Raw genomic sequence first — 11,482 nt, forward strand, 5'->3', positions numbered from 1 at the left:
GCCGTGCCTCAGTTTCCCAATCTATAAACTGGCATAATAATTGTGACCTAACTCTCAGGTGCTTGGAGGGCTCAACCAGTTACTGTGTGCGAGGTTAGAACCCCGCTGGGCTGGGGCCTCCATGAATGGCAGGTACCATTAGGGGGGCAACACACGGTCTCATGCTTCTCCTCCCACCTCACACACCCTTCCTCAAGCTCCCTTGCTGACTCCACTCTGGTGTCAGTGAGGACTCTGGACTTCAAGTGACAGAACCTGCGGACTCAACTGTCATAAGAGTCCTGACACCAGGACTGCCCAGGATCTGTTAATCTGGAAGCTCTGTGAAGGAGTCACCACATCTGTGAGTGGGCCACCTCATGGTCGCAAGACGGCTGCCACTGCCCCAGAGCTCCCATCTCTTCCCACGTGTCCCTTTGGGTGACCCAAAGGGAAACCTCTCCCAGCCAACTTCCCTCGCAGAACCATGTGCTCACCATTAGATCAGAGAGGCACCTGGGGGCCGACTACCCATCGAAGTCAGTTCCTCAAGGATGGGGGCTACAGGGTCAGTGGTCATAAAGGCTGGGCCCTGGTTGTTCCTTTATCCCTCCCCATTTCTGAAGCTTCAGACACCACCTCTGTGCCAAGGACTCCCCAGTTGATACCGCCAGCCTGACTTCTCCCTCTGCTCCAGGCTCTCATCTCCCTAAGCATCTGCTCCATGTCCCATTTCAGCCACCAATGAACATCTCCCAGTCACCATGCCTGGGGCAGACTCAAGATCTCAAAATCCATCCCTTGCTTGGTATTCCCCACCTTGATAAATGGGGCGCCTACCCACCTATCCACCTTGGTAGATGCACCATCTCTCCACCTGTCCACCTTGATAAGCGGCCCACTGTGATAAGCGGCCCACCGTGATGCATTTCAAAGATGTCAGCAAATACTTTGACACTCCTCCCTTCAGGAGGTGAAATCTAATCCCCTCTCCCTGAACGTGGGCTGGCTTAGTGACTCGCTTCTAACCACTAGGAGGCAGCAGAAGTGACACTGTGATTTTTGAGGCCAGGTCCTACAGCTGGGTGACACAGTTTCTCTCTCTCATCTTGGGATGCTTGTTCTCCGAGCTCAGCCACCACGCTGCGAGGAGGTGCCTGCAGCCACAAGGAGAGGACAGGCAGAGCAGTTCCCGCCAGCAGCTCCAGCTTAAGGACCAGTCAACAGCCAGTATGGAGCACCACCAAGGGGTGAGTCAGCCTTCCGGTGGCTTCTGTCCCAGCCACCATCTACTGCAATCGCAGGAGACGGAAAGCGAGAACGGCGAAAGGCAACAATAGGAGGTGACTGTGGTGTCCTCAGCACTGAGTGTGAGGTGGCTATCATGGGCTCTAGGTAACCAGACAGGTCCTGGTACTGGAATGCAATGCTGCAGATACAAACCCTAAACCATGGGCACTGGCTTTGTGACCAGGCAGCGGGGGGCGGGGGGAGCGGGAAGGAACCTGCTGAGACTGACGGTGGGTCTTAGGGAAGGTGAGGAGAATGTACTGGAAGATGGAGGGAAGGAAACCCTTGTTGTGGAGTGGCAAGAAGTTTAACAACATTGTCACCTGTCATAGAACAGGAAATAGGAAATGTACCTGGTGAGGCAGATGATGTAGCTACGGAGATGCCCAGCGGGGGTGTTGAAGGAGCTGCCTGGCTTCCTCTGGCTCCCTACAGAGGAAGGAGAAAGAGATGTTCAAAACAAAGCAGCCAGAGTTAGATTTACACCTACCACATGTATCAGCAATTCCATCCCTGGGATTCACCCTGGAGAAATGAAAACTTGTGCTCACACAAGACGCTGCCCATGAATGTTTAGAGCAGCTCTAATCATTATCGACAAAGCTTGGAAAAAACTCAGACTCTCATCAGCTGGTGAATGGATGAACACGCCGCGGTCCGGGGTCCATGCACACCAGGGAGGAGCCCAGAGTGACAGCAACACGTGCAACAACAGGGATGGACCTCACACACATCGTATTTAGTAAACAACTTTCAAAAGGCTACGTACTGTATGACTGCATGTATTGGACACTTTGAAAAAGGCAACATTGGAGTGATAGCAATGTAATCAGTGATTGTGGTGGGGGAGCACCCGAGGGAGTGGGGGTGGGTGCTGAGGGGAGGCTGGTTCCACTGTAGCCCAGGGGTTCTGGGGCCCCCTTTAGTGAGGTTGGGGTGCACAGCCTTCTCGGCCAAGGCAGCTCCCACCAGTGATGCTCCAGGGAAGGGGCAGCTGCAAGTCACCAGCTCACACCGCTGGGGCACTTCCTGCAGCCCTGCCACCCTCAGCCCACCCACTCTCACGTTAAGTGCACTGAAGTCAAACTCCCCAGGATTCTGGTTGGGCACATTTTCTGGATGTAAGTGGAAGGCTAGTGGGACAGGCTGCAGCTGCCATGGTCCCAAGGCTGTAGCCTGGCACCATCCCCCTCTCCTTATCAGATATATAATGTACAAATATTTTCTCCGATTCTGTAGGTGGTTTCTCACTTTCTTGATAGTGTCTTTTGAAGCACAAGATGTTAAGATTTTGAATAAGTTGAATTGTTTTCTTTGGTTGCTTAAACTTCTGGTGTCATTTCTAAGAAGACATTGCCAAATCCAAGATCATGAAGATTAACCCTGATGTTTTACAGTTTTATAAACTATAAATTTTCTAGTTTTAGCTCTTACATTGATCCATTTTGAGTTAATTTTTGTGTATGATGTTAGCTGAGGATCCAATGTCATTCTTTTGCATTTGGATATCCAGTTGTCCCAGTCCTATCTGTGAAAAGATTATTCTTTCCCTCCTTGAATTGTTCCCCACCCTCCAGTTGCAAATCAATTGACCATAAATGTGAGGACTTCCTCCTGGATTCTGAATTCTGCTCCATCGATCTATACATTTATCCTTACTGTCTTGATTACTGTAGCTTTGCAGTCAGTTTTGAGATTGGGAAGTGTGAGCTCTCTAACTTTGTTCTTTTTTTCAACATTGATTTGGCTATTCTGGTTCCCACAAACTTTCATGTGAATTTTAGGACCAGCTTATCAGTTTATTCGAAGAGACCAGCTGGAATTTTGATAGAGATTGTATCTGTAGATCCATTTGGGGAGCACTGCCATGTTAACATTAACTCTTCCAATCCATGAACATAGGATGTCTTCCATTTATTGAGATCATCTATAATTTCTTTCAGTAATGTTTGTAATTTTCAGAGTATACATTTTTTACTTCTTTAATTTATTCTTCAGTATTTTGTTCTTTTTGATACTATTATAAATGGAATGGTTTTCTTAATTTCATTTTCAGATTGCTCACTGCAAGTGTATAGAAATACAATTGATTTTGTACATTGATCTTGTATCTTGCAACCTGCTGGATTTGTTTATTAATGCTAATAGCTTTTTGTGGATTCTAAAGGTTTTCTATATACAGGGTAATGTCATTTGTGAACAGAGATCTTTACTTTTTCCTTTACAACACTGGTGCCTTCTGCTTCATTTTCCTAAGTTCCCTGGCTAGAACCTCCAATAAATCACCGAACAGCAGTGGTGAGAGTGGGCACTCTCATGTTGTTCCTGCTCTTAGAGGGAAAAGATTCAGTCTTCATCATAATGTATCATGTTAGCTGTGGATTGTTTTTATAGATGCCCTTTATCAGGTGGAGGAAGTTCCCTTCTATTTCAAGTTTGTTGAGTGTTTTATCACAAAGAACTGTTGTACAATCCATCTATTTTTTTCAGGAGCTAGACTAATGAACTAAATCATGGGTTTGCTAGAGACCACCACCTGCAGCCTTTAAGTCTTTAGCCATGACGTTCAACTCTGCTATTCTTCCTAAGAGAAAGCATTTTTTTCATCTTGGTAGGGGGCAGTTCAGGAGCTCTCACTTACAAAATAGGTCTTACTCTAAAGATTAGAAACCACTGCGGAAGTTCTGCCAAATGTTACATATGTCTATTCCAATTATGCATTCAGAAACTGGAGAATAGCCAGTGGGTAGGTTAGGAGCCCCCTGGCGTCCCCTGTGAGATGGAGTTGGGTCAGTACTCCATTTATCGCCTGCCCTCTCTATATTCCCAATCCAACGGAGAGGCCATGATGGCACATTGGGTCCCAGGGACCAGTGTTAACATGGAGACTGTATCCAATGGCTCTGAGATGGCCTGGGTTTTCCTCTTCTCCAGCATAAAATTACCTGAGGAAAGGGACATACGTACCTTTGCAGAGGATTAGGGGCATCAAGCCTACAAACACTCTCCACAGCGTTGCCGGATCCTTCCTCACGGGAGGAGACTTCAGCAGACGAGGTCTGGGTCTGAGAACTGGCTGGAAATTGAGCAAGGGATCGTGACACTCCTTTGGGTCTGGTGATTTCAGTCTTTTGCTCTTCTATTATTTTATTTTTTAATGTGGTAAAAAATACATAGCATAGAATTTACCGTTTTAACCATGTTTAAGTGTACATTCACAATGTTGTAAATCATTATCATTATCATCTCAAGAACTTTCCCATCATCCCAAACAGAAACCCTGTACCCATTAAATGCTAGCTCCCCATTTCCTCCTACCCTCAGCCCCTGACAACCAGGGGTTATGGCTGAGTACCATTGCATGTATACATCACATTTTAAAATCCATTCATCCGTCAGTGGACATTTGGGTTGTTCCTACCTTCTGACTATTGTGCATAGTGCTGCTGTGAACATGGGTGTATAAGTATCTGCTCGAGTCCCTGCTCTCACTTATTTAGGGTAGATACTTAGGAATGGAATTGCTGGATCGCATGATAATTGTATGTTTAACTTTTGAGAAACTGCCAAGCTGTTCTCCATAGCAGCAGTACCATCTTACATTCCCACCAGCAAAGCACAAGAATTCCAATCTCTCCACATCTTCACTACCATCTGTTATTTTCCCTTTTTTTAAAAAACAAAATTTTGTAGTCATCCTAATGGATGTGAAGTGGTAGCTTATGTTTTTGTTTTGTTTTGGTATTTTGGCAGCACGTGGGATGGTTCCCCAACCAGGGATCAAACCCGGGCCTCCGCAGTGAAAGTGCTGAATCCTAACCACTAGGCCACCAGGGAACTTCCCGGTAGCTTATGGTTTTGATTTACATTTCCCTAGTGACTAGTTATGTTGAGCATCTTTTCATGTGCCTATTGGCCCTTTGTAGAACATATTTTTTGGGGGTAAATACAATCCAAATTTGCTGATTTCATGTATTAATTTATAGACCTCAATTTGATTTTGTATATACTTTAAGGTTTTCTATGTAAACGACTATATCACGTGAACATATTATCTGCTAGTGTTACTTCTTCATCTACAATCTTTATGGCTTTCATTCCTTTCTTCCTTTCTTTTTTTCGGCACAGCATGGCTTGCAGGATCTTAGTTCCCTGACCAGGGATTGAACGTGGGCCCCGGCAGTGAAAGTGCTGAGTCCTGAGCACTGGACCGCCAGGGCATTTCCAGGCTTTCATTTCTTTTTCTTGTGTTATTGAAATGTCTAGACCTCCAGTAGATCATTGAATAAAAATTGAGACATCAAACATCTTTGCCTTGCTTCCAGTCTGAGAGAGAAACAACTCAGTCTTTAAGCCCTAAGTATGATGATAGATGTAGGTCTTTCATAGATGCAGCAAAGGTTATATTTTTCATAGATGAAGGAAAACCCATCCCCTTGCTTGTCCCAGTTTCTCAAGGCTCATAGCCTGTTCCTCCATCTTCAAAGACAGCAACAGTAGGTCAAGTCTTTCTGACCATTGTATCATTCTGACCTCTTCTCCCCCCGCTTCCACTTTTAAGGGCCCTTATGATTACATTGGGCCCACCAGAAATAATCTCCTTATCTCAAGATGATAAACTTAATCAATTGCAAAGTCTCTTTTGCCATGTAAGGTAACATATTCACAGATTCTGGGGCTCAGGATGTAGACATTTTCGAGGGGACCATTATTATGCCTAGCACAGTTTGATCCCTGGTCGGGGAACTAAGATCCCATATGCCACGCAGCATGGTCAAAACAAACAAACAAACAAAAACTAAAAAAACAAACAACAAAAAAAACCGGTATCTAGTAATTTAGATAAGCCTCAAAAGATATTTAAAATGAGTGAGCAGAGTTACACTTCTCTTAATGGTAGAGTCACTTGCTTTGGACTAATCCTCCTATGGATAACAATGATAAACTCTGAACAATACATTTTTAAAAAAACTGAAAACACTGGATATGAACAGGTATAAACTAGAAGGAGGGTCAACACTTGTACCAACACTTAGGACTTCAACATCTCTTTTTGGGGGCACACAACAGAAGCATAGGGGGACTAACCATCCCAGTTGCACACTGAGAGCCCTGCTTCCTGGGAAACTGATGAACAGGGTGACACGGGTGAGGGGTGGAGTGTTAAGCGACAAGGCATTTGGGTCCTTGGAAACCCCCACGGAAGCACTGGGGCAGACACAGGCTGCTTCAGTTTTCAACTGTCTCGAGGAAGCAGGGACCAGCCTTTTAGTCCCTATGCCGGTTAGTCCTTGTCTGCTGTGTAGGTGGCTCCACCACCCAGGGCAACATTCCAAGGTGGAGGCAGCTGTGCACCATTGGTCGCCAACACTCAGAGGCGCAGGATGGGTGAGCTGACCACTGAAGGGGTCCACGACACCATCCGCTGGTCCACACCCACCCACTGGTCCTCCTTGGTGAACGGCCTGCCTTTCCACCTCGCTACCTAGGTAAACAACACCTAGAATTCCGTTCACCTTGGTAAATGCACACCTGTCCACCCAGGTAAGTGGCCCACCCACCCATGTGCCTCCATGACACCCACCTGCCCTCAGAGCTGCCCCAGCCTCAAACTGCATGCAGTGCTGGACACTCCCCTACTGCCACCCCCAAATCTCACCAGTTCTGCCACCCCCTCAGTGCCAATGCAGATGCCGGCCACCTGGGCCCCCACAATGGCCTTTCTACATACTCCCGGCTACTCTCCTGGCCTGAGACCCTCCCCAAAATGAGCCTGCTGTCGTGGCTCAGGTGCGCTCTGCATACAGATCCAATCACGGCACTCCCCTGCTCCAAACGCTCAGGATAAGAGGATCAGCTGCCTTATCTCCGTGCTCCCCCAGCCCCTGGACTCTGACACCTCTGTCCACCTGCCCCAGCTGGCCTCTGCCTCCTTCCTCCAGCTGCCCAGGCTCTGGGTCAGCTCCGCCACTGCACCCAGCTCGCAGCCAGCCCGGTGCTCTCAGCCCCATCCTGGGGTTCAGCGTGGCTTCTGCAGAGGGGCCTTCCCTGCGCACCCCACCTGCCCGCCGCCAGGGGTCTCAGGCCCCCTCCCCCCGCACACGCTCCCTCCACAATCCCAGTCGCTCCCGGCTGCCCTCCCTTCTGTTTCCCCGACTAAAGAGCGGACCCAGATGCTTCCAGGACTGGTCAAAGCTGGTCAGTGCCAAGAGACAGGGGCAGATGGGGGGCAGGAACTCCGGGGGGTGAGGAGGGGGCAGAGGAGCATCAGGGGCCAAGGGAATGGATCTGCAGGTAAGTCCTGAGGAACCACGGGCTTTGGACAGTCCGAGGCCGGAGCACAAGGTAGGCCCAGCAAGGTCCAAGGCCGGTTTGGGGGTTAGGTCCCATCAAGTGCGGAGGTGAGGCCAGAGGGGAGGCGGGGTCCCTCGGCAGCCAGGGTGGGGGCGGGGAGGGGTCCTGGGCGCAGCTCGGGGCTGGGGATGAAGGTGGGAAGTGGCCCCCACCCTCCCTCTCCCCGCAGCGCCCACCCGGGCCCCCTTTCCTGCCCCCTCCTCGGCGGGACAGACGAGGCCATCAGGATTCCCCTGATTGCTTTCTTTCATGCCGGTGCCTTTCTCAGCAGCAAACGCCCGCTAATGCCTCCTTTATCACGGAATTAGGGGATTTAGGGCCCACAGCACAAAGAGGCCCTCGATAGCAGCCGTAATCAAGGGCCAATCGGCCGATCTCGAGCGGGCCCGGGAAGAAAGCGAGCGCGCGGATTAGCGCGGCGGGGCCGAGATAGCATCGCGCGGCCGCGGGCTGAGGCCGCCGGGGAGGGCCGGCCGCGCCGCGGAGAAAGGCCGGCTTAGCCGCTCGGCGCCGGGGATTCTGAAACCATTAGCGGGGATTAGCACGAGGGTTAATCTGCTTTGGCCGCTCAATTGTCAGCGGGACGCGCACGCGGGGGACCCCTCTGTGGAGCGGCCGCTGGACCTCTGCAGTCCAGGCCCCGGGCTGGTCTCGGTTTTCCCAGCGGTGACTGGGCCAAGCCCGGTCCCGAGAACCAGAGGAAGGGATGAACCCTTCGGTCCCTCAGGCCAACGGGTTATGCGTGCACCTGGCCCAGCAGGTGTGAGTGGAGCCTGGGTCTTGGCTGTAGCCTCCACCTCTGCCAGCCTCTGCGGGAGGTCAGGGCACAGCCCCTGCCTGTCCTCAGGGACCCCTTCCCTTCTCCTGGCCGGCTCCTCCCCATCCTGTTCCCCTCTGCACTCCACGTCTGGCTCTGTTCACCCATTGTGGACTTGGTGCCGGCCTACCCACTGAGCAAGGCACATACCCGTCCCCATCCCACAAGGCCAGGAAGCAGGTCGCAGACCAAGAGGATGCTGTCCGAGGCCAGGGAGGAGCCACTGCTTGCAGACCCTCCATCTCTCCCTTGGAATCCCATCCCAGGGTGTGGACCCCTGAGCCGGCTGATGTGATGCCACCTGCGGCCTCCCCAACCGCTTATCTTCAGCTCCCTCATTAGGTGGGGCAGGGTGAGGACTGTGCAGACCTGGGCCTCCATAGATCCCAGAGAGGTCCTCTGTCTCTGCCTGGGTTTTCCCATCCGAGAAGTGGGGCTGACTGAGAGGAGGAAAGGTCCTGGCAGGAGGCCCACTGACCAGGGGTGCCACCTGTGTTTACTGCTGCCTTCTGGAGGGACATGCCCCAGGCCCCACTCCTTCTCCTGCGTTGGTAATGACAGGCTCTGGGAGTGGGGGACTTAGAGGGGTGTGCATGCACCATATGGTTGCCCTGGGCGCCTCTTCCATGGGGATGTGCCATGGTCACCGTGCCTTACTTGAGTCCACGATTGGAAACAGGTGGCTGGGCTGGAGATGGCCAGGCAGGCCATTAGTGGAGGACTGGGCGGCGCCATCAGTGGAGAGGCTGGTGGACCTCCTGGTCCCATCCCGCGACCCTATGTTCTTTCCCGTGGCTGAGACTGGGGACTTTAGAGCAAAGAGCTGCACGGGGAGGAAGATACAGGGGTGAGTCTCAGGCAGGCGCGTCAGGAGCGCCCGTGGCAGCGTCCAGCGTGGGCGTTGGACGTTGGGGAGGGTGGGCGATGGTGGCTGCGCCGGCCGAGCGCTGACTGTTGGAGGCTGCAGACGAGGTCGGGGCACAGGCGATCCGCTCCGAGGACCTGGGTCTGACGGCAGTGAGCAGGAGGGGCCTTCCGATTGCCGGCCGAGCGCATGCGCGGGCCTGCGCCGGCCGGGCGCGCAGTGACGCCATCAGTGCGCGCCGCACGAATTCCGGGCGTGAGCGGCGCCGCTCCCCCCAGCCTCCTCGGTTCTCTCTCTGTGAGGTCAGGCCCCGAGCTCCCTGCCGGCGTCGCGGGTTCCCGCCCCGGCGAGTTGGGTTCCTCCCTCACGAGCGGGTCCGGAAAACTTCCTGAGTGTCTCCGGATCTCCGAGGCTGGGAGCTGAGTCGCCCTGAAGGTCTGCGGCCTTTAGCTGACGGCACGCGGGCACAGCTTCGCCCCGCGCCCCGGCCCCGGTCGCGGATGTTTCTTTACCTCCCCGATCACAGCCCTGGGTCGGGGGGTGTTCCCTCGGGCCGCGAGGATAGTGGGCTGGAGGCGGGGCTCCAGGGTGCGGTCAGCCTGGAGGGCCGCCAGGGACAGACAGGCCTGTTGGCCCGAGAGCTTGAGCCCTAGATCGCTTTTCAGCGGGGGGTTGGGCGGCAAGCTACTGCCGGCTGCTGAGCAGGGGCGCTGGGATGGCCCATCTCTGGAGGTCACTCGGGAGATGACAGTCCTGTGGCCAAGTGGGGCCACCGGGCCAGGCCCAGCCAATGGAGGAATAAGTGGGAGTGGCTGGCCAGGCCGAGGAAACAAAAGTGACAACAGTTGGGGAGTGTCAGGCGTCAGGGCCTAGACCAATCTGAGCAGAGGGGAGGTTACTCTTAGGGATATTCGCCAGATGGGCGTGGGAAGAGAAGAGCTACAAGGCCACACCAGGGGCCACCATGTTGTCCATGGTTCACCCACTCTGTTGGCCTAGGCTACGTTTGTCCACGATCCTAGGTGTTCTCTGTGGCCCTCCCATTGTCCTTTTCGGCTAGTTCTCCGCTGTGCCTGCATCTCTCTCCTTGGCTCTGTTGCCAGATCTTAAGGAGGCAGGAGATCCTCAGACCCCCCCGATTCTGTGACTTATACAAAGGATCCTGGTCCAGGGAATCTGAGAACACGTAGGAAGTAGAATGTCAGTGAGAAAAATACTCTGGCATCCTCAGCTCAGATTGTGTTTGCTGTGAAGGCTGAGGGCACAACCCGAAAAACAGATTTCTCTTTGTTGGCTAAAAGGAGAGAGACCCATTTGTCAGGAGTGACTCTGTGTGTGTGTACTAAGCTCTGATTGCCATTCATCACCTACACAAGGACATGGAAAAACCAGAGGACGCTTGTGCAATAGTGGGTGAGGAGAGGCCTCAAGGAAGTGGGGGCGGGGGGGCCCTGGAGGGCAGCTGCCTGAGGGCCTCTGTGATGGGGCTGGAGGTTGGCCAAGCCCTGTCCCAGGAGTGGCCACCACCTCACCCTTTGCTCACTTGGCCTGTGTCTGAGGCCATTGTCCAGGGCACATTTTGTGATGATCCCAGGCTCAGGACGATGCCAGATGGTGAAGGCTGCCTGAGGCTGAGTGGCTTCCAGCTGGGCACAGAGGCTCTGGCTGTGCGCAGCATATGGTGACCTGGAGTCTCCACACTCAGCTCACATCTCTCCTCTGATATGCAGACCCAGTCACCTCCTGGGGCTCTCCCTGGCCCTGGCCTGTGTGTCCAGGTTGGTGGGGGATCACCCTGGAAGTTGATTCTTTTGTCTCCCGACTGCTCAAAGATCTGCCCACATCATTCTGCCCCTTTGCCCCAGTGCTGCAAAGGCAAGGTCCCCTGCCATCGGCCTCCTCCCTGCAGCCTTCAAGATCTTGGTTAAATGCAGCTGAGCTCCCTCCAGGCATCTGCCTGCCTCTCTAGCCACTCTCCACCTGCTCACTTCCCTCCAGCCTTGCTGGTCTTCTCTCAGCTCAGAGACCCCGCCCCCCCCCTCAGGTCTCAGTTCCAGGAACTGAGGCTGCCGACTTATTCCAGCTACGTGTGAACAGGCGGGGCCAGGGTGGGGGACCAGTGGTCCACTGGGGCTGGTGGATTCTCCAGGCTCACAGCCCCAGGGGACACAGGCCCA

This window comes from Grampus griseus (genome assembly GCF_964374135.1).
Source record: "Grampus griseus genome assembly, chromosome: 12".
In the NCBI taxonomy this organism is placed as follows: Eukaryota; Metazoa; Chordata; class Mammalia; order Artiodactyla; family Delphinidae; genus Grampus; species Grampus griseus.